We start from the raw sequence: 26690 nt of genomic DNA, 5'->3' as shown, positions 1-26690 counted from the left end.
TATAACTTTGGTATTTGTTATGGGGGTTACAAATAGGTCTGAATCATATGGGGCAGTGTGGACATTTTAACAATGTTGATTCCACAAATGCATGAACATAGGGGGGCTTTCCATTTGTTTGTGTCATCTAGGATTTCTTTCATCAATGTTTTTTAGTTCTCCTTATAAAGAACTTTATCACCTCTTTATTAGGTATACTCCCAGGTATTTCATTGTTTCTTTGCAACTATTATAAATGGTATCAAGACCTCGATTCAAATTTTGGCTTTACCATCACTAGTATATTGATACTTCAAGAAAAACTCTTCTAGGCATCAGCCTGAGCAAAAATATTTTGACTAAGATCTCAACAACAATAATAAATGAAACACTCAGCAACCACAATAAATGAAACACTAAGTTAAATTAAAAAGCTTGTACAAAGAAAAAAAATCAACAGAGTAAAGAAACAATGTACAGAATGGGAGAAAAGAAATGTCAACTAGACATCTGACAAAGGGCTAATATTCTGAATCTACAAAGAACTGAAGCAAGTCAGCAAGAGTAAAACAACAGTCCTATTAAAATGTTAGCAAAATACACAAACATTACATTTTTCAAAAGAAGATAGACAAATGGCCAGTAAATACCTGAAAAATGGTCATCATCACAAATTATCAGGGAAAATGAAAAGTAAAACCACACTAAGATACCCTCTATCATACCCTTGCGAGAATTGTCATTATTAAAAATTCAAAAACAATAGATGCAAAGAGAAAGAAACAAGCTGTCGGTGGGACTGCATATCAGTACAGCCTTTGTGAAAAACAGCATGGAGATTACCCAAAAGAATACCTGAAGACTTACCATTCAATCCAACAATCTTACTTACTAAAGGAAAGGAAGTCGTTTTGCCAAGAAAACACCTGAATTCAAATGTTTATTGCAGCACAAATCTAAGTGCCCATTAGTTCATGTGTAGGTGAAGAAAATCTAGCATACCTATCTATCTATCTATCCATCCTTTTATCTACACACATACCAGGAAGTAGTATTTAGCTATAAAAAGGAATGAAGAAATGAAATAATTCCATTTGCAGTAACTTGGATAAAACTGGAAACCATTAACCTAAGTGAAGTATCTCTGGAATGGACAAATAGACACCATAAGTACTCTCAATATTGGAAGCTAAACGAGGCGCATACATAGGCAAGGTTTATTGGAAACCAAGAAAGGAGGAGGTGGTACAATGAGGGATAAAAACTTACCTATCAGATACAATGAATGCTATTTTGTTGACAAGGAAAACTACAAGTCCCAGCATAAGAATTATATCATACAAGGTATCCATGAGACAAAAACATCTGTACCTTTAGAGTATTTTGAAATAAGAAGATGAAGAAAAAGTAAAAGAAAAAAACAGAAAACGTGAAGTAGAGCTTTGATATTCTTTTATTGAAACAAAACTGAAAAGAATCATGTGATTCTCCTTTCATGCCAAATTTTAAGTGATCATTTTGGTAACATTTTTGAAAATTAAATGTATAGTTTAATTTTCAAAACATACCTGAATAGAATTATTAAAAGTAAAGAGAGAACAATTAGAAAGCATCAGGGTTTCTTTTCTTTTTTTTCCTTTTGATACATTTTTTATTCTCTTTTCTTTAAGTTTTTGTGTTCATTTATTTGTTTTACTTTGCAAACAGTATTACTTTTCAAAGCATTTACATTCATCTTCCATGGTGTGCAAGTCTCCATTACTGGAGCTCTAAAAACTCCATTTGATTTTTAAAGCATCATTATTTACAACTTAGTCTCTTTGCGAGCATTTATATTATTTCAGATTAAAACATTAAAGTTACTTTTCATACAATAAAATCCACATTTTATAGTTTTCACTTCTGTGAGATAAAAGTGAAGTATCTTAGGAATAGAAAAATTTATACCACAAGTACTTGTGTAATCATGACCAAAATGAATATGTAGAAAAATTCCATCAGTCTCTCAAATTCTTGCATTTCATTTCCCCCCCCCCAATCTCATCCACTTAAAAACACTCTGCCTATAGTTTTAACTTGCTGAGAATGCCATTTAGCTGAAATCATAGCACACGTATCCTACCAGTCTAGCTTCTTTCGCTTCCCTTGGAGCTGCTGAGAGTCATATATGTTGTGGCAAATATCAATGATCTATTTATTTATTTTTATCTGAGGAGAATTTTATTGTAGGAATATATTTCACTTCATCAATTTGTAATAAAATGAGAAATTTGGGGAAGTGAGGAATATTTGGGAAGTTTGTTTCCACTTGTGTCAAAATAAATTTTCCAGAACTATTTTTATTATGAAAAATTCCTAGCTATAAAAAATGACTTTATATCTTTATATTAATGTGGATGGAGATGAAACAAAATCTTAGTAAAGTATCACAAGAATGGAAAGGCAAGTATTTAATATACTCTATTCTATTACAAAGCCAGTAGAAGATCCAGCACAGACCTATATCAGAGAAAAACTGGCTGGGCACCTGTAGCTCAGTGGCCAGGGCACCAGCCACATATACCAGAGCTGACAGGTTCAAATCCAGCTAGGCCTGCCAAACAACAATGACAACTACAACCAAAAAATAGCTTGGCATTGTGATGGATGCCTGTAGTCATAGCTACTTGGGAGGCTGAGGCAAGAGAATCACTTAAGCCCAATAGTTTGAGGTTGCTGTGAGCTGTGACACCATGGCATTCTACCAAGGGCAACAAAGTGAGACTCTGTCTCAAAAAAAAAAAAAAGAAGAGAGAGAGAGACAGAAACTTAATTCTACTTAAGTTAGGGGGACAGCAATTGGGGGAGGGAAGGGAGGAGAAGAGGGGGATTGGTGTACTCCCACAGAAAGAGCACAAGGTTGGGGTGTATGGCACAGGTCTTGGGTCCAAGACACAACTACTTGAGGGACTCTACCCCAAAATTCAAAAATTTGTTTTTACCCTCACAATAATCTGAAATTATATATTTAAAGAAAGTTTTACAATTTGTATGAAATAAATTTTTCTTGCAAAAAAGACTCAGTCAAAATTAAAATACAAAATCTCCCCCAAAAGAAAAGTCCAGGACTAGATGGCATCACATCAGAATTGTACCAAATCTTTAAAGAGGAACTAGTACCTATATTACTTATCCTTCTCCAAAATATATAAAAAGAAGGAATACTACCCAACACATTCTATGAAGCATACATTACCTTGATCCCCAAACCAGGAAAAGACTCAACAAGAAAAGAAAATTATAGACTGATATCTCTACTGAATATTGATGCAAAAATATTCAATAAGATCCTAGCAAACCGAATCCATCAACACATCAAATTATACAGCATGACCAAGTGGGTTTTATCCCAGAGTCTCAAGGCTGGTTTAATATACATAAATCTATAAATATAATTCATCACATAAAAAAAATAAAAAACAAAGACCATATACCATATGATTCTCTCAATTGATGGAGAAAAAGCTTTTGATAATATCCAGCATCCTTTCATGATCAGAACACCTACGAAAATAGGTATAGAAGGGATGTTTCTTAAACTGATAGAGGCCATCTACAGCAAACCCACAGCCAATATTGTATTGAATGGAGTTAAAATTGAAATCATTTCCACTCAGATCAGGAACCAGCAATGTTGCCCACTGCTTTTTAACATTGTATGGAAGTCTTAGCCATCTCAATCAGGCAAGAGAAGGAGATCAAGGTTATCCATATAGGATCAGAAGAGATCAAACTTTCACTCTGCAGATGATATGATTGTATATCTGGAAAACACCAGGGATTCAACTACAGAACTCTTAAGAAATGATCAAGGAATACAGCAGCATCTCATGTTACAAAATCAATACTCACAAATCTGTAGCCTTTATATATGCCAACAATAGTCAAGCTGAAAAAACAGTCAAGGACTCTATTCTTTTTACAGTAGTGCCAAAGAAGATGAAATATTTGAGAGTTTACCTAACAAAGGACATTTTTAGATAAACCAAGTCTGAGAGACTCTGAGACCAGCAGAGCTGCAGTAAAATAAATGCTCTAAGGATTTGTTCAAGACAAAGGTCTGTGCAACATGATGGAAACATGCATGGAGAGAAAATATTTAAGAGCATTCATGACAGTAAATATTTGCAAATATGAAAGATTATTTCTCTTACCAATTTCATTTAAAGACATCTGCATGTATATGACAAAAATATATTCTGAGTTCCTAATATGTGAGAGAATAAAATCTGTAATTTATGGCAAAAAGGCAGTGATAATTAGAAGGGTTATTTTGATGTTTTATAGAAGTCATAATAACATTAATTCTAAATAGAAGGAGATAAATTAAGGGAACATACAGTAATCTCTTAGTGTAGTCTTTTTCAACCAGGGGAGACTATTATCTGTGTCACTTTTCTAAATTCTCACCAGTTAGTACATAACTAATACTATTATAGTTACACAGGAGATAAATTAATTCCTTGTATACAGCGACTGCCTTAAACTTGGGGAATTACTTGTTTCACAGCACCTGGTTGAAAACAAGCTACACTAAAGTCAGTAAGACAATAGTCTATTCTTATTCCACATAATCTTCCTGAATAATTTAATTCATTTCTATGGTTTTAACTACTATGCATATATTCACATCTCCCAAATATTAAACACCAGTATACATCCCTCCTTAAAACTTCATACTGTACTAGATACTTACCTAATGAATATTTCCTTTTGACTGTTTCATCTCAAAGCCTGTATATACAAACTTTGCAATTTCATTTTTTTTCTCTAAATATATTACAGAAGGTTTCTTATCATAGGAAATGACAGGATTTTCCCATAGTTACACAACCTAGGCATCATGGGAGCATCCTTCACTTACCCCTCACCTGTCCCTCATCTGGGACCTCATTATAGCAGCAAGGCCTAGGCCATTTAGCTGTTGTTGGAAAGCAATGTTCTTACTGGTCTTTTGAGGCCTCATAGCTGCAGTGCAGGTGCACAGCTGTGCAATGGAAAAAGTACCAGGGGTGCAAAACATGTGTCCACATTTTAAGCAATTTTGTTGGAAGTAAAATCAATCATCACCCCAAAGTGTGTGAATTGCAGGTAAAATGGAAGTGCATGTGTGTGAGCAGTAATGGTAACCTCAATTAAACTTCAAAAAGTAATACATAGATAACAGGCCTTAAAATGTGTCTAATTTTTTTGGCATGCTTTGTATTATAGAATAAGAACTCAATTTACTTATGTAACCTTCAATCATTATTAGACAAATGATCATAACAATGTGATTTCATTTTTAATATTGCACAGACTACAGCTAATAGAAGGAAACCAGCTGAGAGATTTACAGGTACTTACTCCCCAACACTAACCCTGTTAACAATAATTAGGAAAGTTGAAGTGTTTTTATCAGGGGGAAAAGAAAAAAGAGTTCTTTAATGAAATCCCCCTCATACATACTGTGTTTCTTTTCAATTTATTGAGGTTTTTTGGTTTTGTTTCTTTCTTCCTTCTTTTTCTTTTGTTGTCAAACCAATTTCACAAATATGATTGAGGTTGTCTTACTGTCTTACAATAGTTTGTTGATCAAGCAAGTTAAAAATTGTTCTTACATTAGAAAAAAAGATCAGATGACTAGCATATTAAGAAAGAACCTTTCAGGATGGTTGGAATGGAAAATTATTCATCCTTCAGCCAAGTCAATTAACTTAATGGGTGTCCTGGATGGAAGAGTTTATTGCCACAGTAAGGGAAATTTCACCTTGGGACAGAAATATTTTAACCCTATATATCTTATCCAATTAGGCAAATGAATACATTGCGAATAAGAAAGAACTGGGGTATACAAGCTCAACCCTACACACCTTGATTTTGTTCCCTGCCTTATAATGCTATTTGATGTAAGCTTGCCTACAATCTCTAGAGTAAGAAGATATTACGAACCCTATAAAAATTAATTAGCCAAAAAAGATTTAATTGGTTCCAGGATGGGAGACACATCAATATCCATTAGATAATTCAAGTCCTGGTGGTCACAGATGCATTAAGTTGTCTTTTTTTTTCCTATGCTAAATAGAATAATCAAGGTTTATAGGACTGGATTGTAAATATAAAGGATCAGTAAAACCTTTCCCTTGTTCTGAGGAGAAATTTGCCCTTGCATTAAATTATGACCTTTGATTGGTAAATTTTAACTAGACTGTAAAATGAGATATTGATGCTTGGGTGAAGGGGTCAAACAAATTATAGTCTGTCGGCACAACCTTGTGATGTGAGAAAGGAGATAAATCCCCTTCATGTTGGGGGCAAATGAAAGTTTGTGTAAGGTTAAACTTCTTCCCCAAAGAAAAACTGCCTGATCCCCCACTGCCCTTACAATAGACTTTATTAAAAATCCTGCTGTGCCTAGGTTGATTGGCAAATGTGTGACTCTCATTTGGTCAAATGTCTTTTATGAAGGCTACAGTGGAAATTAGTCAAACACAGGAGCCCAGAGACCCCATGTCTGTGGCTGGAATAAAAGCAAATGGAACTTCTGGGTTTTCCTTTTCCTTAGGCTCTTACCGTCTCAGAGAAGAGGTGAAGGGCAGTCAAAGATAGGTGAGCTTCTAGAGTCCAATAGGCAAAGTTATGCAAGGCTACATCACAGCCTGATTTTCAAAGTGGTTGCATCAAATTGACAAAACTTTCATCTCTCAGAGAAATGTTACACAGCCTTCCAAACCCTGTGATTGAAGATTGACACCCGCCTCAGACAAAAGAGCCTGAAGTTTGGTTGACTATGCATCTTCATAGTGTTTTATCCCTACATTGGAATGTCCAGGCTGATGTAACCCTATATTATAAATGGTCACCAGATTGGGTCACCACAATCCAATGCTCATTTATAAAATAAGGCTAAAAAAAGTCCCAATTTGATGACAGGCTACTTGAAAGACTGAAAAATACAATACAATACAATATAAAATAAAATACTACTTGCTTTAAAACTCTAATCCAGAAATAAAACCTAGCTCTCTTGGGAGTGAGTTAAGGCTGAACATTCAGATTTGATAATGCCCCATCTATACTGATAATTTATATAAAAAGAGAAACATTCCAAGTGCGAAGAAATGATATAGGATTTGGTTTGACATGTTAAGTATCATATGAAATAGAAGTGGTTACAAATACCACAGGGTGATGTTTATCTTGCCTAATTGACTTTGGGAGATCCAAGTGTTTTTTTTTCCCCAAATATGAAAGAGGTTATTTTGCAAAATTAATAGGTAATAACATATTTCTTATGTAGGACCTGTGCCTTGTGATGTTGTTGGAGTCACTGCCTTTATATGAAGTTTTTTTGCTCCACAATTTGAAACAGATTGCTAAATCTTATGTTGTTGATCACTTCACTGATGAATTATAAATAAAAAGCTGTACATTATTTGTTATTTATTTATTTATAAATAAATATCTATACATTATTTAGAATTGAGTCACATTCATTTGATATTTATAATTGCATCACATTATGAATATTGTAAAAATATATGGTGTTCTTCAAACTAGCCAATAATTTCAATTCTGTGAAACAAAATATTACAGCATTGGCTGTGACTGCTCATTTTACATCTCTGCTAGAGTACAGGTTTTTGCCTAAGCAATAGTAAGAAAAATAATTTAAGAATGTGGTACACCTGCTGAGAGATGACGTATTGTCAGCAAAATGCTCACAACAATCTTCAGTAATGTTTAATAGTTCACATCAACCTGCTAATTGATAAAATGATGCTAGAACTTTCAGAAATCTTACTGATTTTATGCTACCTTGACTTGGTTTACTTGAGGATGGGAACATTCATTTGCTGGCAAGAAATTGGCAGCTCTTTAATGGGAATTGCCAAATATGCTATGATGCTGGATCTCTTCAATATTTTACATTACATTCTGTTAAGTGAATAGCATTTTGTAGACATTTTTGAAAGATGAGGAGAAACACAGTCAACAGGGATAGAATTTAAATGAACTATACTGAGAAAACTACGGTTAGGAAATGGAAGAGGCAGTAAAGGGAAGCAGGGGACCAAACCACTTGAGAAACACTAACCTAAACTTTTTTAAATACCTAGATTTATTCACAAGGTTATAGATCCTTCCCCACACCACCACACACCTACCTTACAACCAGCACCAACAAGGCTCTAGTATAATTACAATGGACCATAGATGAAAGAGCTTAAAGATAAAGAATCTATCTAATGAAGAATAACTAGGAAGTCTAATGTCAAGTGGGAGAAAAAAACAAAGACAGTGGAGGAATTTGAAAATTATTGCATCTAGAGCTACAGAAAACACTAAACCTGACTCAACTCCTCACCAGACTAATATAAAGCTTCATGCAAATGCCCACACTTAATCTCAGTTCCTATTACCCAGTACAACATATTTCGCTTATAATAAAAAGTTGAACAGTGTGTCAAAAAGCAACAAAAATCACAATCTGAAAGAAAAAGAGTGAGCATGACAATTAGACTCAGATATTACACATATAATAAAATTATCAGATAGAATGTAGAATACCTCTCCTTACCATGTTGAGGTATCTTATGGAAAAAAAGTGGATAATGAGAGAAAAAAGATGTGTGATATAAGTACAGATATAAGAATTCTAAGAAAAAAATATAGAAAACTTCAGAAGTAAAAAAAAAAATAGTGTAAGGAACCTTTTTAACATGTTCTATGAAGCAAACATCACCTTGATTCCAAAACTCAGAAGTATCAAACCAAAAAGGAGAACTACAGACCAATTTCACTAATGAATACTGACACAAAAATACTCCACAACGTCTTAGCTATTAGATTGCAGCTACACATTAAGAAAATTATACATCGTGATCAAGTAGGCTTTGTCCAAGGGATGCAAGGCTGGTTTAACATATGCAAATCCATAAATGTATACATGTATCAATAAAAGCAAAAACAAATATCATATGATCCTCTCAATATATACAGCAAAAGCATTTGACAAAATCCAGCATCATTTTCTAACAAAAACACTTAAGAAAATGGGCATAGGTGGCACATTTCTTAAGCTGATTGGCACTATATGTGACAAACCCACAGCTAACATCATACTGAATGGAGTAAAACCGAAAGCTTTTTCACTTAGAAATGGAACCAGACAAGGTTGTCCACTGTCACCACTATTATTCAACATTGTGCTGGAACTTCTACCCAATGCAATCAGGCAAGAGAAGGATATTAAGGACGTCCAAATGGGGGAAGAGGAGATCAAACTCTGACTCTTTGCTGATGATACGATCTTATACTTAAAAAATCCCAAAGATTCAACCACAAAACTCCTGGAATTGATCAGAAAATACTGTAACATTTCAGAGTATAAAATCAAGGTCCACAAATCAGTATCCTTTGTATATGCCAATAACAGCCACATCGAGAAGCAAATGAAGTGCGTAACTCCCTTAACAGTAGCTTCAAAGACAATGAAATACATAGGATATACTTAACAAAAAAGGTAAAAGATCTTTTGAAAGAGAATTATGAAACCCTATGGAAAGAAATTGCAGAAGACACTAACAAATGGAAGAACATACCATGCTCTTGGCTGGGAAGAATCAACATTGTCAAAATGTCTGTTCTACCCAAAGCAATCCACAGATTTAGTGTAATCCCCATTAAAATACCAACATTATATTTTGAATAACTGGAAGAAATAGTACTTCATTTTGTATGGAAACAGAAATAAAACCTGTATAGCTAAGGCTATTCTTAGTAATAAAAACAAAGCCATAGGCATCACCGTATCAGACTTCAGGCTCTATTATGAATCCACAGTAACCAAAACTGCATGGCATTTGCACAAAAATAGAGACATAAACATACAGAACAGAATAGAAAACCAAGAGATGAAACCAGTCTCTACTTGCCCTCTAATCTTTGATAAACCCAATAAAAGCATACAATGGAGAAAAGAATTGCTATGCAACAAATGTTGCTGGGAGAACAGTATAACAACATGTTAAAGACTGAAACTCTGGCCAGGCGTTGTGGCGGGTGCCTGTAGTCCCAGCTACTTGGGAGGCTGAGGCAGGAGACTCGCTTGAGCTCAGGAGTTGGAGGTTGCTGTGAGCGTGATGCCATGGCACTCTACCCAGGGGGATAGCTTGAGGCTCTGTCTCAAAAAAAAAAAAATAAAAAAATAAAGACTGAAACTCAACCCACACCTTTCACCACTTATGAATATTGACTCAAAATGGACAAAAGACTAAATTAAATGATGAAAATCCTGGAAGAAAGTGTGAGGAAACTCTTCCCGATGTTAGACTGGGGAAACATTTTATGATGAAGAATTCAGTGGCCATTGCGACACAAATTAACACATGGAACTTAATTAAGCTAAAAAGCTTCTGCACAGCTAAGGACACAAGTAAAGCAAAAAGACAACCTTCAGAATGGGCAAGGATATTTGCAAGGTATATTTGAATCTGAAAATGGATTGATAACTAGAATCTACAGAGAACTCAAATTAATCAACAAAAAAGAATAAACAATCCCATCTACCACTGAGCAAGAGATATGAACAGAACCTTGTCTGATGAAGACAGATGAATGACTAACAACATTTGAAATAATGCTTATCATCTCTGATCATCAGAGAAATGCTAATCAAAATCACCTTGAGGTATGTCCTATACCCTGTGAGAATAGCCCACATCACAAAGTCTCAAAGCTGCAGATGCTAGTGTGGGTGTGGAGAAAAGGGAACACTTTTACACTGCTGGTAGGACTGCAAACTAATACATTTGTGGAAGGAAGTATGGGGAATCCTCAAAGAACCCAAATTAGACCTCCCATTTTAGCCATCAATCCCATTACTCAGCATCTACCTGGAAAAAAAAATTGTTTTATCATAAGGCATTAGCACTAGACTATTTATTAGAGTTCAATTTACAATCACCAAAATGTTGAAACAAACTAAAGGACCACTAACTCAGGAATTGATTAACAACCAGTCCTATACATATTTCTCTGTATCTATCTATATCTATACACACACACACACACACACACCCCGTGGAATAGGATGCAGACATTAAAAAGATGGAGACTTTACATCTTTTGTATTAACCTGTAGAGAGTCAGAACATATTCTTCTTAGTAAAGCATCACAAGAATGGATAAGCAAGAATCCAATGTACTCAATTCTAACATGAAGGCAGTAGATGATCTAATACAATGTGAGGGATGGGGGAGGGGGAACGGGTAGGGGGAGATGGGAGGGGATAGGGACTTACAGTGTATGTCACAGCTCTTATGCATGACCACCAATTATAAGAAAGACTTTACCTAAGAAACGGAATCAGTGTAACCTAATTATTTGTATCCTCAATGAAACCCAAACCATAAAAAATAATGAAAAAAAAAGTAACAAAAGTGAAGAAAGAAGGGGGAATAATGAGACATATTTAAAGTAATGAAGAACAAAAGCTTTTTCAAAATTAGTTACAGACGTTAAATCATAGGTCCAGGAAACTCCAAGAACACTAGCAAAATAAAAACCAAAGGAAATACAACTAGTAATCTAACATAACTTCAGAAAACCAAAGACATGCAGGAAATCTAAAATCTGGGGTATATGAGGAATCACTTTCCCTGTACATGAATAAGGATAAGAGTTACCACAGGCTTCTTGTCAGAGAACATGGAAGAGAAAGGGATAGTGAAGTCAAAGTTTTGAAGAGTTGGTAGAAACAAAAGAAAACACCAACTTAGAATTTATGTCCAACACTTTTTTCCTTCAAAATTCCAGGACAAGTAAAGATCTTCTCAACCAAAAGCTAAAGTACTTCGTCACTAGAAGTTGTGTTCCATAACATTGTATAAACAAGTTATTTCAGCAGAAAGAAAATGACATAGGTCAGAAATATGGCTATAAAGAAAGAACTACAGAGTATCAAAGAATAATTAAATAAAGACAACCTACATTATTTTATAATAACTTTGGCCAGCCATTGTGGTTCTCACCTATAATCTTTGCACTTTGAGAGGCTGAGGCAGAAGGATCACTTGAGACCAGGAGTTTGAGACAAGCTCGGGTGACATAGTGAGGCTCCATTTCTCCAGATTCTTTTTTTAAAATATTAGGAAAAAACCTTTAGTTATAAAATGTAACTTTAAATTATAAAGAGTGATATATTAGGTGATTTTTACACGTGGCAAAGTGAAAAGTTACAAGATACAGAGGAGAGGAATTGGAAATACTCTATTATAATATACCTGTACTAAGCTCATTTAAATGTGAACTGAACACTGTGACCCTCTTCTGAATAGTACAGTATGGTAAGCTGGAAAAAAAAATTAACTTTATACTAGACAAATTTGACAACCACTATCTCAGTCAGATAAATGAAATTAATAAGAGTGACAATTCAGGTTGATAGTTGATGTCTTTTCTGTGATATAATGAAATAACCCATTATTTGTGTGGTTTTCCTTTACAACCCATAAATTCTTTAAAATACTTTCAACTAGTAATGCTCAAAACTATCAAGAGCATCAAAAATGAAGAACAGCTAAGAAACTAGCACAACCAACAGGATTTTAAGGAGACATGATCAGTAAAATTCTCTGGGTCTAAATTTCAGGTCCCAAATCAGAAGAAGAACATTAAGTAAAAACTAAAGCTGTAAGAATAAAGTATGGATATTAGTTAGTAATGATGTATCAATATAAGTTTAAATTGTGACAAATCTACCATACTAATATAAGATGTTAATGCTAGGTCAAAGTAGGTGTAAACATGTAAGAATTTTCTGTCTTATCGTTGCAGCTTTTTTATAAATTTGAAAGTATTCTAAAATTAAAAAGTAAATTTTGAAAATGAAGGAGTTCTGTTTTCCTACTTCTGAGAAAATAAGGCTAGAGCAAATAAACTAATGAAAACTAAGACTCTTTAACATAATGGGAGAAGGAAAAAGGATGTTAGGGAGATTATCTAACACTGACAGTACATAAGTCTTGCCTCTTTTGAGGACATACTTTGAATTTGTTAGAAAATTAAGCTACTTAAAATTGAATAAGTAACCAAAGATCAGTACTCAACAAAGATAGCATGGTAGGCTAAAAAATTCCCTCTCTGAAAATAAGAAAATCCTGTCTTAGGAAAAATAGAAATTTGGGAAGGCTTGGGAGCAGGGAGTCATTTTTATTTGGCAGATTGCATCATTCTTTACCAAATGTACTATAAATGCACTTAAACTTAAGATTCAGATGATAAGTAAATGTTTTGAGTAGTTGATAGTATTATGAAAAATCAGATAAACTTATTTGTGTTTCGTTGACATTACTTTCATATATCAGCAAAATGTTGATAATCATTAGTGACTCAAATTTACGGAATTGTAGAAGCTGGTATTTGAAAAGATTTGAATTTGAATCTTGTGCTTTGAGGTTTATGGGAAAGAATTACAAAAATAATTGCCAAAATTCGAGACTTGACTATGGTAGCAACCATATTAATACATCATGGTAAAGATTTTGTAAATATTACTTAGAAAGTAATATTTCTTTCCTAATTTCTAAATTCTTGAGAGATATTTAGTTTTATCTACAAGTGCCAGCAATGATTTGCAATTTAATATCCTATTTGTTTTATTAAAAACATACCAACATTACAAAATTGTGTATTTTCATAATAATCTTTTATTAAAGAAGAACTAAATGTCATTAGGGAAAATAAATAAAAAATAATTGTAGGTAATTTAGGTATTAAAGTTTTATGCCACTGTGATTAATGTGTTAAAGAAGTAGATAAAAAATTCCCCCCAAATTACAGGAATTCAACTGTCGAATTAAAATGCAAGTGTTGTAAAATATAATAACTGTGTTAAAACTGAGTAGATGGATTTAACAAAAGGTTATTCACTGCAGGGGATTTGAGATTTAGAAGTAATATTAGTAGAAAATATATAAATAGAGATCTAAATGCAAAACCATAAATTATCTAACATGTGTAATTCTAATTTTAGAAGAAAAAAAGAGATTATTGGGAAGAAAGAAAATTTGTTTTTTAGAATTTCCATAACTCTTAAAGAATCTCAACCCAGAAATCGAGCAATTTTTCCAGACTTTAGGCATAATAAATAAAAAGGGAACCACATCTAGGCATATCATATTATATTCTTTAAGCTTTTAAGATACAAATAAAGAAAAAAATTGGAAATGTAGGTTAGACAGAAATATCATCTCAAAGGATTATTAAGAGGTAGTTTTCCAGATGAAACCATTAAGTTCAAGAGATTCTGAAAGTATTACTTTGAAGGTGAAAAAATATCTTCCAATTTAGAAATTGTAACTTAATGAAAATATTTCTCAACAGTGAAATTTTTAAAAGGCATTTTCTGACAAATATTTTCACCTCTAGGCCTTCAATAAAAGTCAAGCTACCTCAGGCATTTAAAAAACAAACAAACAAACAACAACAACGAAACATTCCAAATAGAAATATGGAAATATTGGAAAGATTTATGAGCAAAACAAGGGGGAAATGTGCGAAACTCTAATGAATGTTGACTGAAAAAATAATAGTAATGACATTATTGTCTTGTCAGATTAAAAATACACTCCATGTTTGAAGTTCCTGCAGAATAATGCCAGTTGCCTAAATTCTAATTTCTTAATATTTCCTCAGAAATCTTGTCATTTGTAATTATATGGATGAAAATGGATAACATACTTTATTTGAAATAAGCCAGAAACAGAAAGATAAATACTGCATGTTCCCATCAATATGTAGTAGCTAAAACAAACGAAAGAAATTTGAACTTAGGAAGACTGGAGTAGAAAGATGGTTACCAGAGGCTGAGAAGGGTGAGGGGTGGGGATTAAGAGGGGATGGTTAACGGGCACAAAAAGGGATAAGGAATAAGGTCCCGTGTTCAGTAGCGCAATAGGGTGACTGCAGTTAAAAATTTATTGTAGATTTCAAATGAACTTCCAGAATGCAATCGGATGTTCTTAACACAAGAAATAATCGATGCTTGTGGTGATAAGATTGCCCAATTACTCATGAGTGTGTCAAAATATCACATTCACTAAATAAATATGTACAACTGTTATGTATCCATAATAATTAAAAATGAAAAATTTTCAAATGATGTGAGAAAACGTACATTTGAGAAATAGTGAGAAAACATACATACATATTGAGATAAGAAGAACAGAAAGGCATAACCTGGAAGTAATAACCTTAGAACTGCATTATTACTTAAGGACAGAGATGGGAGTGAGGCAACTTGGAAGGAGATGATCTTTGTACCTACGAAGGAAAGGAAAATTAGAAGGAAATAGTAGCAATTAAAGATCCTACAGAAAGAAACATGAATTGTAAAATTATAAAATACTGCTTCACATTGCTCCAAAAGGCAGCATCATGTAATTACATTTTACTTTATTAACAGAAAAAAAGCACCCATGAAATAAGGACTATGGGAGTAAAAATCTTTAACTCCTGTCTATATACACCAGTGATTAATGGCCCAGGAAAGGATAACAATGCTATAAAAGAAATAGAAATCATAATTAAAGGGCTATCATAGATACAATAATAATAAAACAATATAAAGATCAAAATGCTTTTAACATGAAAATATTTACAGATTAAAATTCTACCTAAACAGCTTATAGAAAGCAGAAGAAACCTAACAAAGTACCCAGGTGTGAGGCAAATAATTTTAAAAGAAAGAGAGTTTATCAATGGGCTTAAATACGTGAAATTCAAATGGTTTGTTATATTCACAGTCAAGGGAATGGATTATTGAAGACTTTCATGGCGCCACTTGTAAGATGCTGCCTTTTGGAGCAATGTGAAGCAGTATTTTATAATTTTACAATTCATGTTTCTTTCTGTAGGATCTTTAATTGCTACTACTTCCTTCTAATTTTCCTTTCCTTCGTAGGTACAAAGATCACTGGGAGGCAGTGTATGTTTGGAAACAGTGACTAACGCGTGATTTTTTGTTGTCCCACTACCATACCATACGAGCATACAGTGTGCAAGTAGGAAGGGCTCTTTCCCACCGCTGATTTCCACAGAACCGCACAGAATTGGAGGACTGCCTCTCCCAAGGGCAGAGTCCTCAGCCAGAGGACAGAGTAAGCCGTGGAACCTGAAGTTAAGAAAAACACGATCAATTTTAGTCTCCTGACACCATTGCCCAAAGGCAAGGGCAAAGGAGGAGGTCACTAAAGTGGAGGTCACTAAAGCTGCTGGGACCCATCCTAACTATCACGGAGAAGTTGGTTTGCTCCTATATATTTCATATCAAGCAGTCTGTTCATGACACATCATTTAATACTTCCATGTCTCATTAGCAAAAGTTAATGAACAATTAAAGCACTCCATGCAAATATGAATGGAATCACTGAGGAGATGGAGGTTGTGTTTTCCCCCAAACTCACACCGCCCTCCTCCTTTGAAAGAGAGCTCCTGGTGGTATTTTGCCATTTGATGACTTCAGATGGAGGTGTGAAGGCCAATAAAGGAGAAAAGACAGTCTCTTCCAGTATTTGTTCTTCCTGCAGGTTTCTCTCCAGCCGTGGCTCTTCATCTGCTCTGAATATACCACCTCTGTGAAGCCAACCGTCCCTGCAGGCTCCACAGGTGTTATCACCAGCTAGATGGCTGGTCAACGTCCTGAATCGTAGAACTTTGGATGCTTTCCTCCAAGCTTTCAGGCTCTGGTGATACATCTTATTGGTTGTTGCTATCGTACAACATTTAAGTTGGCAACTGCATCCTGCTATCACTCGGTGGTGTACAGATGACTGGCACCTGGATTTGGATGGGAAAGGGCCCCTCCCCCACCATCATCTCCGGATTCTTCCCGACTAATGTGGGATGTGTAGCGGCTGCCAAGTGCTCCCTTACTCCCTGATGAGACTCCTCAGGACACATACCTGACCCCAACTTTCCCGAAGCCCGCACTCAGAGGGGCCGGAGGACACTGACTGGGGACCCCAAGATCAGGAACTAGGCATCTGAGAACTGGTCCCAGAAAGGCAGGGAGCCCGCAGGACACAGCTACGAACTAACACACCCAGCCCCGAGCATATTGGCCTTTACATGCAGAACACAAGTTTAAAAATAAAATTATTAAGAATGTCAAGATGGTAACCAAGAGTATTAAACTCCTCCTAAGTGGGATTTTATGCAACTATAAAGGCTGCTTGTCCAGGAGGCCAGTTCTGCATAGTGACAAGCAAATGCAAACACTTCACTCTTATTCAATAAGGAATGCAAATTGCACATTTTCGAAGTCTGTGGAATATGAATGAGAGGATGAAGTCTGATTAACTTTTTAATTGCTTCTACAAATTAGGTGCCTATATTGTACTTGGTAATTTTTCCCCTGAATAAATGAAATAATTCCTTCAAACTATTTGACTCATTACAGAATTGATCTATATATTGCAGTGTATTGGTGCCAAGGTTTTATAAGAATGTGACATTATTCTATGTCAGTATGTGTGCATTATGTATGTTGATAAAATTTCACGTATTTAATGTCATCTGTTATAGCAGCATTTCATTCTGTTTAAGTTAATTAAATAAACTGAAGTATTAGGTTAATTTTACAAAATTTTCCTTTTCTTCTGTTGACTGAATACACACATTTGTGGTCACTAATCAGACACAGTAGCTGTCTTTTTGCCATGATTGCAGAATTCTTTAAAAGTGAATCACTGACTTACCGGTGGTTGGTGAAGAACAAGGTAGTTCATGTGACCTTTCATCCATTTTTTAAATTAACCTTTGGGGAGCGCTACCTGGAAGGAAGGAAGACCTACAACCTAACCTAATTTGTTTAAAAAGTTGCTAATGATCAGCCTGCTATAAATAGGCAAAGATATTTTTTCATGAAGAGGCCTTATTATGAAATGTTGTGAACAGGATGTCCTTGATGTAGCACTGCTTATGTAAAACAAACCTAGGATATGTGGTTTATGAGGTATGGCTTTCTGCAGAATATCACATAAGCTATAAAACCGTAGGTTATAAAGCAGAACTGTTGTATGCTGTGAAAAGTAACTGGTTCCCCTTGTTAGAGGCCCCCTGCATTACTCAGGGCCAAAGATCTATCTCACATATGAAGGAAGCTGTATTTCAGGTTTCTCTCTGTTACACCTGGTTCTCTATTCATCGGATCATTAAAATAATGGTCAAGATATCTGATTTGTTTGGATTTTGCATCTAATTTTGAAACATAATCTTTTCCATAATTATAAAGATACATGAGTATTTCAGGCTCGTATATTTCAAGCATATTTGAAATTCGTGAATTTCAAAACAATGCTGTTTGAGATTAAGTCATTTATCTGGAAAAAGAGGGAAGAAAACATTCTTAATGTTAACACGCACGATTATATGCACTTAAAACATTCGAAAGCTGTCAACTGCTTGGTCCATCAACCTTAACAGAAACCCATAACAGCCTCCTTGTTTTGTACATCTTTAATTTGAGGAGCAGAGAAGCGTAATGTTGTGCAGCTCCATCACAGCTGTCACTCACATCAGGGACACGAGGGAGTTTTCATAGTGTGCCGTATTTACATTAAAGTTTTTGTCATATATCTTGTTCTTTAATAAGTAAATTCATGAAGCTTATCATTGGCACGCCACATATAATTTTAATATATAATATGTAACAGTCTCTAACATTGATTTCACTTAATCTTTAACCTGACATATTGTAGGTTTTACTGTAGCAGTTCTCACATTGAGACTCCATCTGTTGATGGCAGGAAACAATATTGCTATACGCTAGGAAGCTGCCAAAAAGTGTAAATGACTTGATATGCAGCTAACTGTGGAGTTCAACTATACTTAAAGATGCTCTTTTTGTATTTCTCAATTACATGGTAATAATCACTGAATACAACCGGTAGGAATCTGGAATCCCTGAAGATCAGTGTGACTTACACTTTTAAAGACATTATAGAAGCGGCAATAAATTATCCCTATTACTGTTGATGTGTGAAAATTCCTGTAGCATCTCTGAGAGAAATACCTAGGCATTCTGGCAGAACTATTCAACATATTAGTTCATATCAGTGAGCTAAGTTAAGGTTGCCAAATGATTTCTTGAAGCCCTACCAGTCTGTGAATCTTTTAAGTTACACTACCTTGATTATATTAGTCACAGGGCTCTGCATAATCCTCCCAGGCATGGCAGAATGAAATAATATGTGCATTTAAAAGTAATTTATTTTTTGGAAAGTCTTCAAAAAAAAAAAAAGCAAAAGCCACTTGTTCATGGAATTAAACAGGGGAGTGCTTCTTGAGAAATATTCTTTCCCTAGGTCAGATTTATAAATAACCATTTGGCACCTATTGTGTGCCAGGAAGTCTGCTGAGGGCTGGGTCTATAAGTGCCTCAAAATATGCTTTCTGCCTACAAATAGCACACCAATAAGTTACCAAAAAGATACATAGACACGGAATCAGGAAGCAATCCAGGAAGCACAGAAGAGGTCAAAGAGAGAGGGAGAGACGTGACATGGCAGTTTAGACAGGAAAAAAGCTAGAATTTTCAGTGAAACTGGCTTCAATGAAAACAACCTTCAATGCATATTTTTGGTTGTTGTTGAATGGTATTGAGAAAATTCTATAATTTTTATGATTTTGTTTTATCATCTATAAAGAGTTGTCTATTCAGTATTTACCAAAGGTTTAAGGTAGGTATTAAGTCAGATATATGAAAATACAAAAAGCCACAGAAGAAAAAAAATTAATGTCTTTCAAGTCAGAGAGAGCTGCACATAAAATATTCCATTTAACTTAGGTATCAAACACTAGGTATGTTTTACCAGGTAAAAGAGGAACAGAGATAATCATACAAAAGACATACAGAGTCATGAAAAAGCATTCCCTCTTTGAAACATGCTAAATATTATATTATCCTGTGTCTAAGTTCTAAAATGGATCATACTTGGAATTATGAAACAATGGTCAGAATACAGGTAGGCAAAGACAACATAGTTGTTTTCTAACTAATATAATAGAACATTTAATTGTGTGTATGCTGTTGAATTTGAATTGTTTGATTTCTTACTAATTAACTATTATGTTTGAAAGTAAGATTAAATTAGAATCAGAAGAGAAACAGCTTAAAATTATAGTATGAATTCCCTAAAAAGAAGATTTTGTAATATCTGCATTACATTAAGACTCATATCAAAAAAAAAAAAGACTCACATCACCTAGCGTGTATTAGGAAATAAATTTTACCATATATGTTGACAATATTAGAAATTTAAAACAAATACGTATGATTAGTACCATACATTTATAAAGCAATTATTAATCATACATCATTAATAAGTTCCATAAGTTTATTTTGGTTTAATTATCAATTTCTTTGTGAATTCATTGATAGATATCATTCTCACAAGGCAGCTTCACTAGGCTCCATGCATTAATTACTGATTTTGAAGGGTATGTTCCCCTGATAGATTTATCACTGAAGTTTCAAACTACCTTAACTGACTCCAATGTTCTGTAGTTTCTAGTTTTGCCAATAAATGAAAACTTCTTTCTATTTACCATGAACTTTAAGTATAGCTCATACATATATTTTAAATACCTTAAATTTACATTTGAAACTGTTAGTGTTTTTAATTTTTTTCAGTATCTTTCCTTCTTTATTCTAATCTCAATAGGAGACCTGCTTACGTTAACCCAGCAAAATAGCAGCACTAGTATTTTACTCAGAGTTTATAGGAAAAAAAAAATTTAAAAATATTGCCTCTTTTGTTGTTGATTCATTCATATACTCACACATTCATAAAGTGAACAACACTGTGTTATGCAGGATTTTTTCTATTTCTATGAGGTGAAAAATATACATACTAGCAGTGTACCTGACTTCCACAACGTGTATTATTACATTACATACACTTATTTGGTTGGCCAACTTGTACATGAGAATCCTGATTCTTCTCACATAAAATAAGTCAGTGTCATGAATTTGTTTTTAACATGCTGCCTATTACCTCTGCTGTTCATCTTCACTGGCTTCCTGCTGGACTTGCTACCCTTGTGCCCCATCTCCTACACATCTACCCTGAGTCTTATACTTGTTATCTTCTTTCCATTTACTCACTTTCCTATACTTTTCTCTGGTTGAAGCTCACCTGGTTGGGGCATCTAGAATGCAACTCAGGAACACTTAGTTATGGGATTCAAATAGGCTTGCTTTTTACATGACTATCACAATCATAAAAGTGAAACAGAGCATAAAACAACAACTTTTCAGTACAAAAGAGGAAGTAAGTGATGATTGAAAATCTGAGTATAAGGTGCAAGTTAAAATTTTACCATGCTGCTAATCACAAAGCTCACAAATAGCAGAAATTAAAGAAAAATAGACCTTTATCTTTTGCAAACGGTGGTGTGTAGGCATTTGTGGAATATTAAATTATTTATTGATATTTTTGTTAATGTTTCCTCCCTCCCTGGATCCATATATTGAAATCCTTTGGACCTAACTGTCAGTGGCTTATCAACTGGGCTTGGCCATATGACTTGCTTTGACCAATGAAACATAAATGAAACCTCCATTGTGCTTTCTCCTTCATTAGTCTTTAAGAGGTCTGGAAATGTTCTGCCCACCTCCCTGTCCATGTCTTCCCTCCCTAATCAAAAGAGCATATACTGGGGAATGGTTGACACTTTAGCCTGGATCCTGGAATGAAGACCCCTCAAGTACACTTGAAAGCCTTAAGTCCAGGCCATCCCCAGCCACAATTTGTGGAAATACAGTCTGCCAGCAACCACTGTATTTGTGGAAATACAGTGAACGTTTGCAAAGAAAGATCTCTGAGACACACATAAAATTTTCTGTGCATTTCAAATAGCGGTACGAAAAATATAATTAAACACTGAAGAGTCAACTGTATTTTTTTCCCCAAGTTTCTAAAAGTAGAGACATAAAACAATGGCCAAATATTTATTTTTTTCTTTAAATTTCATCATTATGTGAAGAAACTGTTAGTTTCAAATATAGTTCATTAGGTCATCTCTGCCCGTGAAAAGCTAGGAAATTATCCATATGGTGCTGGATCATCAGATTTAATAAAACATTTTTCTACCCTAAAAAGACTAGTCATAGGCCATAGCCTCAGTCTGTTCTTGCATGCACTACCTTCTTGAAAATTATGTATTAATTTTGGATTTTTCTAGTGTAAAAAGTGAAATCTAGAGTTAAACATTTGGAGAAGAACTATAAGAAATGTAGCTTCTGGTACAAAATAAGATGAACTAAATAACCTAATTTTATGCGAAGGTTCTTATAGATGATCTAATAAGAGAAGTGCCTGACATTTATTATCAAGATTCAAAAGAATTCTACTAATGGATTTGTGCTTCTCTTTAAAATTTACAGAGCACATTATCAAAATTATCTCATTTTATTTCATCATTACAACAAATTTACAGAGAGCAGCCAAGCATATTTCAAAAATGAAAACAATCGTCATAAAATATGACACCATAGACCTTTCTAGTTCTTTCTAAACCAAACTATAAAGATTAACAGGGTCCTAATTCCAGAGAGAATGAAGAAATTGTGGGTTGTCATAGTGAGGTGCTGACTGTATCAGTATGAACCTTTTAATTTTGTAAATTTATATTTTCTTGATACTTCACATTTTTCCTCTTTACTTAACATAGTGCTACAGCAACTGGCTAAATATATTGTTGCTATGGAAACAATAGGGTCTTTCTCTCCATCTCATACATATTGGTACTTTCTCCTGATATTTCATTCACATGTACGTTTATTTTTATATGAAAAATGATTAAGCATTCTATAGCTCTTGGATAATTAGGGAAATGTAGACAGCATTTTCACACATATAGGACAATAGAAAATTCTCTTCTTTTTTTTTTTGAGACAGAGTCTCAACTGTCACCCTTGGTAGAGTGTGGTGGCATCACAGCTCACAGCAACCTCAAACTCTTGGGCTTTAGCGATTCTCTTGCCTCAGCCTCCCAAGTAGCTGGGACTACAGGCATCGACCACAATGCCTGGCTATTTTTTGGTTGTTAGTTGCAGTTGTCATTGTTGTTTGGGCTGGATTTGAACCTGCCACCCTCAATGGCATTCTGCTGACTGGCTATGGGTGCCGCCAGACAACAGAAAATTCTTAAATAAGCATTCACATTCATTATTCATTTGAACTCATGCTGCGTTGGTAATTCTTTTTTTTTTTTTTTTCTTTTAAGACAGGTCCTCAATCTGTTGCTGACTCCTGTGCTCAAGTGATCCTCTTGCCTCAGCCTCCCGAGTAGCTGTGACTACCTAGTCACCATATTGGTATTGAACTTAAAATTATCAGTTTACCTTCTGCACATTACTGGAGACAGAATTTATTTAATTGAAATATTTTATGAGAAATGATCACTTTTTTTGGTGATGCCATAACAAAATGAACGAACTTTGCTTATTGCCAGACAAAAAGGAAAGACTGTTACGATAATTTCTGTGATGTCTCTTATATAAAATGAACAAAATATTTTAGTCACAGGTTCACCTGCAAGTATTCCTTTGGTAACACAAGAAAGCTAATGAATAGTAAGATTACATACACATGTACATATTGTTCATACAGGAGAGTCCATGAAAGGGATTTCTGACAGTGTTTATGCATTGCCACTGTGGCATTATGATTTAATGGTGCTTGTTCTGGATTTATATGTTTTCTACTTTTCCCCCCACACACTGAAAACCATGCTCAATATCAAAGTACAATTCATTCCTACTTCCACAGACATTTTAATTAGGACTATGGCAAAAAATTATTTAAATGATAAATTCAAACTCAAGATGTTTATTGAAGCCCATTATCTGATAAAATAATATTCCTATCAATTCTTATTGTGTAGAGGAGGCTATCATTGGTTTAGAAATACTTACGAATATTGACTTGCTTATTGTTAGTATGACATTTTGTTTTCCCTTAATCTGAAACATTTAAAAACACTGACCAAGAAGGCATATAAGACAAAATTTTGAAGTTTCTTTATGTTTACTACCTAAAGTTGATTTGACATATACTTCACTTGAAATCAAAAGATACATGTACTATAAATGTTCTTTATATATTTAACCTATTCTTTCATTTTATAAAAAATTGCACATTAAATAAACATACATTTTCCTTAAACTGAACAGAATTTATTCAATATATGTAATAGCCTATTAATAAAAAGATGCCATTATAAATGAATGTAGCCTTTTTTCTAGGTCCTATAATCTGAAGCATGCATCAAGTTGATGACCACAGTCTTACCTTCATATAACCAGGAAATAGTTTTGCATATGAAGGTGATCCTTTATTGCCTTGGCATAACAATATTAATTACTAATGTTAATCTGACCTGAATTGTAAGGAGTGTCTTTTTTTTCTGTCTCACTATTCTAAATATTGAATTGATACCTTAAAATATAAAATCTCAGAGCATTTTTCTATAGCTGCATTAAAAATTATTTCAATATATGTTGATGAAAATTCAAGATGGTTTTCTTTTCTTTACCATAATCCATCAAGTTAGAATATTAACAATCATTTTACCCATGTGTCCACACTCACACACAACAAACACATTCTCATGTCACATAGAATGATTTCTATATTGCCTGAATGAAATTATTAAAGGAATAAAACTCCTAAAAAGTAAAAAAAAATAAAGCTATGTATCAGAAATTATGCTATTTTATGTATGGGTTTCCATTTATTTAAAAACTATACTTAGGGAAGAGCTATAATGAATCTATTTTAAAATATTATTTTATTCCACTTTTATTCTTTTTTTCCATATTCTGATGTCTGGATAGGTTTGACAATAAAATGATCTCTAAAAGACTGTGTTTAAACAAAAGCAGGTATTTTTGTAGGAAAAGCTTCCTTCTCATAAATATCTTGATGAGCTTCAGTCAAATGCTAGGATGTCATCTGTCCGCTTTCCACATTTTATTTTAATTTATTGGCATAAGTTCTCCATATAGCTTACGGATCTCTAATATATTTTGGAATAAGTTAAGGTAAGTTTCTAAATTAGAAAAATAATATTTCTTATTGACTTAAAATCTTCAATTATTCCTCCAGTGCTCTTATTCCTCTATAAAAAAAAAGAGTCTCACCATGGAGAGAAAACAATGAAGAAATATGTAGCATCGCATTCCTCTGGATCAATTATTTTGACGTGTCTTTCAGGGAATACCAAATACTCCACGTTCTGGGCTTTATGTGAAATTCAGAAAGGTGATGTATAGTTTCAACATTTCCTAACATTTTGACCTTAAACCTTCTTATCAGGACAAATCTCACAGAATAAATCTCATCAGTTTATTCTCTGGGAAACATGGCTCTGGATAACTTGGTTTTAATGTTTAAAATTTGTTGGGGCAGAATTTCTAGCAGCAGAAAGCCCAATCTCATGTATTTAATTTTAGCACAGTGATTTCAGGACTTCTGCAGAATATTCCATAGTTCTCAACTTTCCTAATGCAGCACCCCTTTAATACAGTTCCTGTGGGTCGCGACCCACAGGCTGAGAACTGCTGATGGGTGCAATGCAGTCACGTATTATGCATTTGTTAGAATGATATCTCATTCTCAAGCCTGCAGACCACGGTAGGGGAGGGGATTTCGGATTTGCGATGCTTGTACTCCCAGTCCTTCCTCTGGCGGCGGCATGAGGAATCTTCTCCTTCAGTTAGCTGACAGCACATATTAACCTCACTATTTTCAGCACAGGTCACTCTCTACCTGTTTTCCATGACTTACCGGGGAAGTTTTAGAAACGGAGGGGTTTTCAGTGGTTTGATTCATATCGTGAGCACATCCTGTGTCCCTCACTGTGACAGCACAGGATACGCTGACAGCGGGGTTCAGGCCCCGCTAGTGCCTCTTTGGTCTTCCTCGACTGAATCCTTTTCTAACTCAACAGAGAAATTGAAAGGTTGCAGAAATACACAGTTTTCAAAATACACGGTGTCCCAAAGGTCAGCCATGAAGTTGTTACAGGAAGGGAATATGGGACATTGTGGCTTAGTGTATCTTTATTTGCAAAATATTCATTATAAAATTTTACAAAAAGTGGCCAACTCGCAGAGAATATTTTGTAAATATTTTGTATTTTTGACCTTTGGGACACCCATAGTGCATTTTATCCCTTTCCCTCCAAATGACTTCCTTCCTTCCTCTTTTATTTCCTTCCTTCCTCCCTCTCTCTTCCCTTCCCCCTTCCTTCTGTCCGTCCTTCCTTTCTTCCTTACCTTACCCTTCTCTCCCATCCTCATTTTCATTCTTTCTTTCTTAATTAACTTAGGGAGCTCCCAGAGAGTGAATATTGTGAATATGGGAGAGCAGAAAGCTCTTCAAAATGCCGATTTCATTTTCCCTGGACATTTGCCCAGTAACGAAACTGCTACATCATATGGCAGCTCATTTATAATTTTTTGAAGAACCCCTGTACTGTTTTTCACATTGTTCTAATTTACTTTCGTATCAACAGGGTACCAGGGTTCTTATTCAGCACATCTTGAAGAACATTTCTCTTTTGTTTTTTGATGATAGCCGTTCTAACAGGTGCAAGGTGTCAGTTCTTGTGATTTAAA

The sequence above is a fragment of the Otolemur garnettii genome, unplaced genomic scaffold (genome assembly GCF_000181295.1).
Source record: "Otolemur garnettii isolate 467f Iridium unplaced genomic scaffold, OtoGar3 scaffold00034, whole genome shotgun sequence".
NCBI lineage: Eukaryota > Metazoa > Chordata > Mammalia > Primates > Galagidae > Otolemur > Otolemur garnettii.
Note: the sequence above shows the minus strand (reverse complement) of the source record.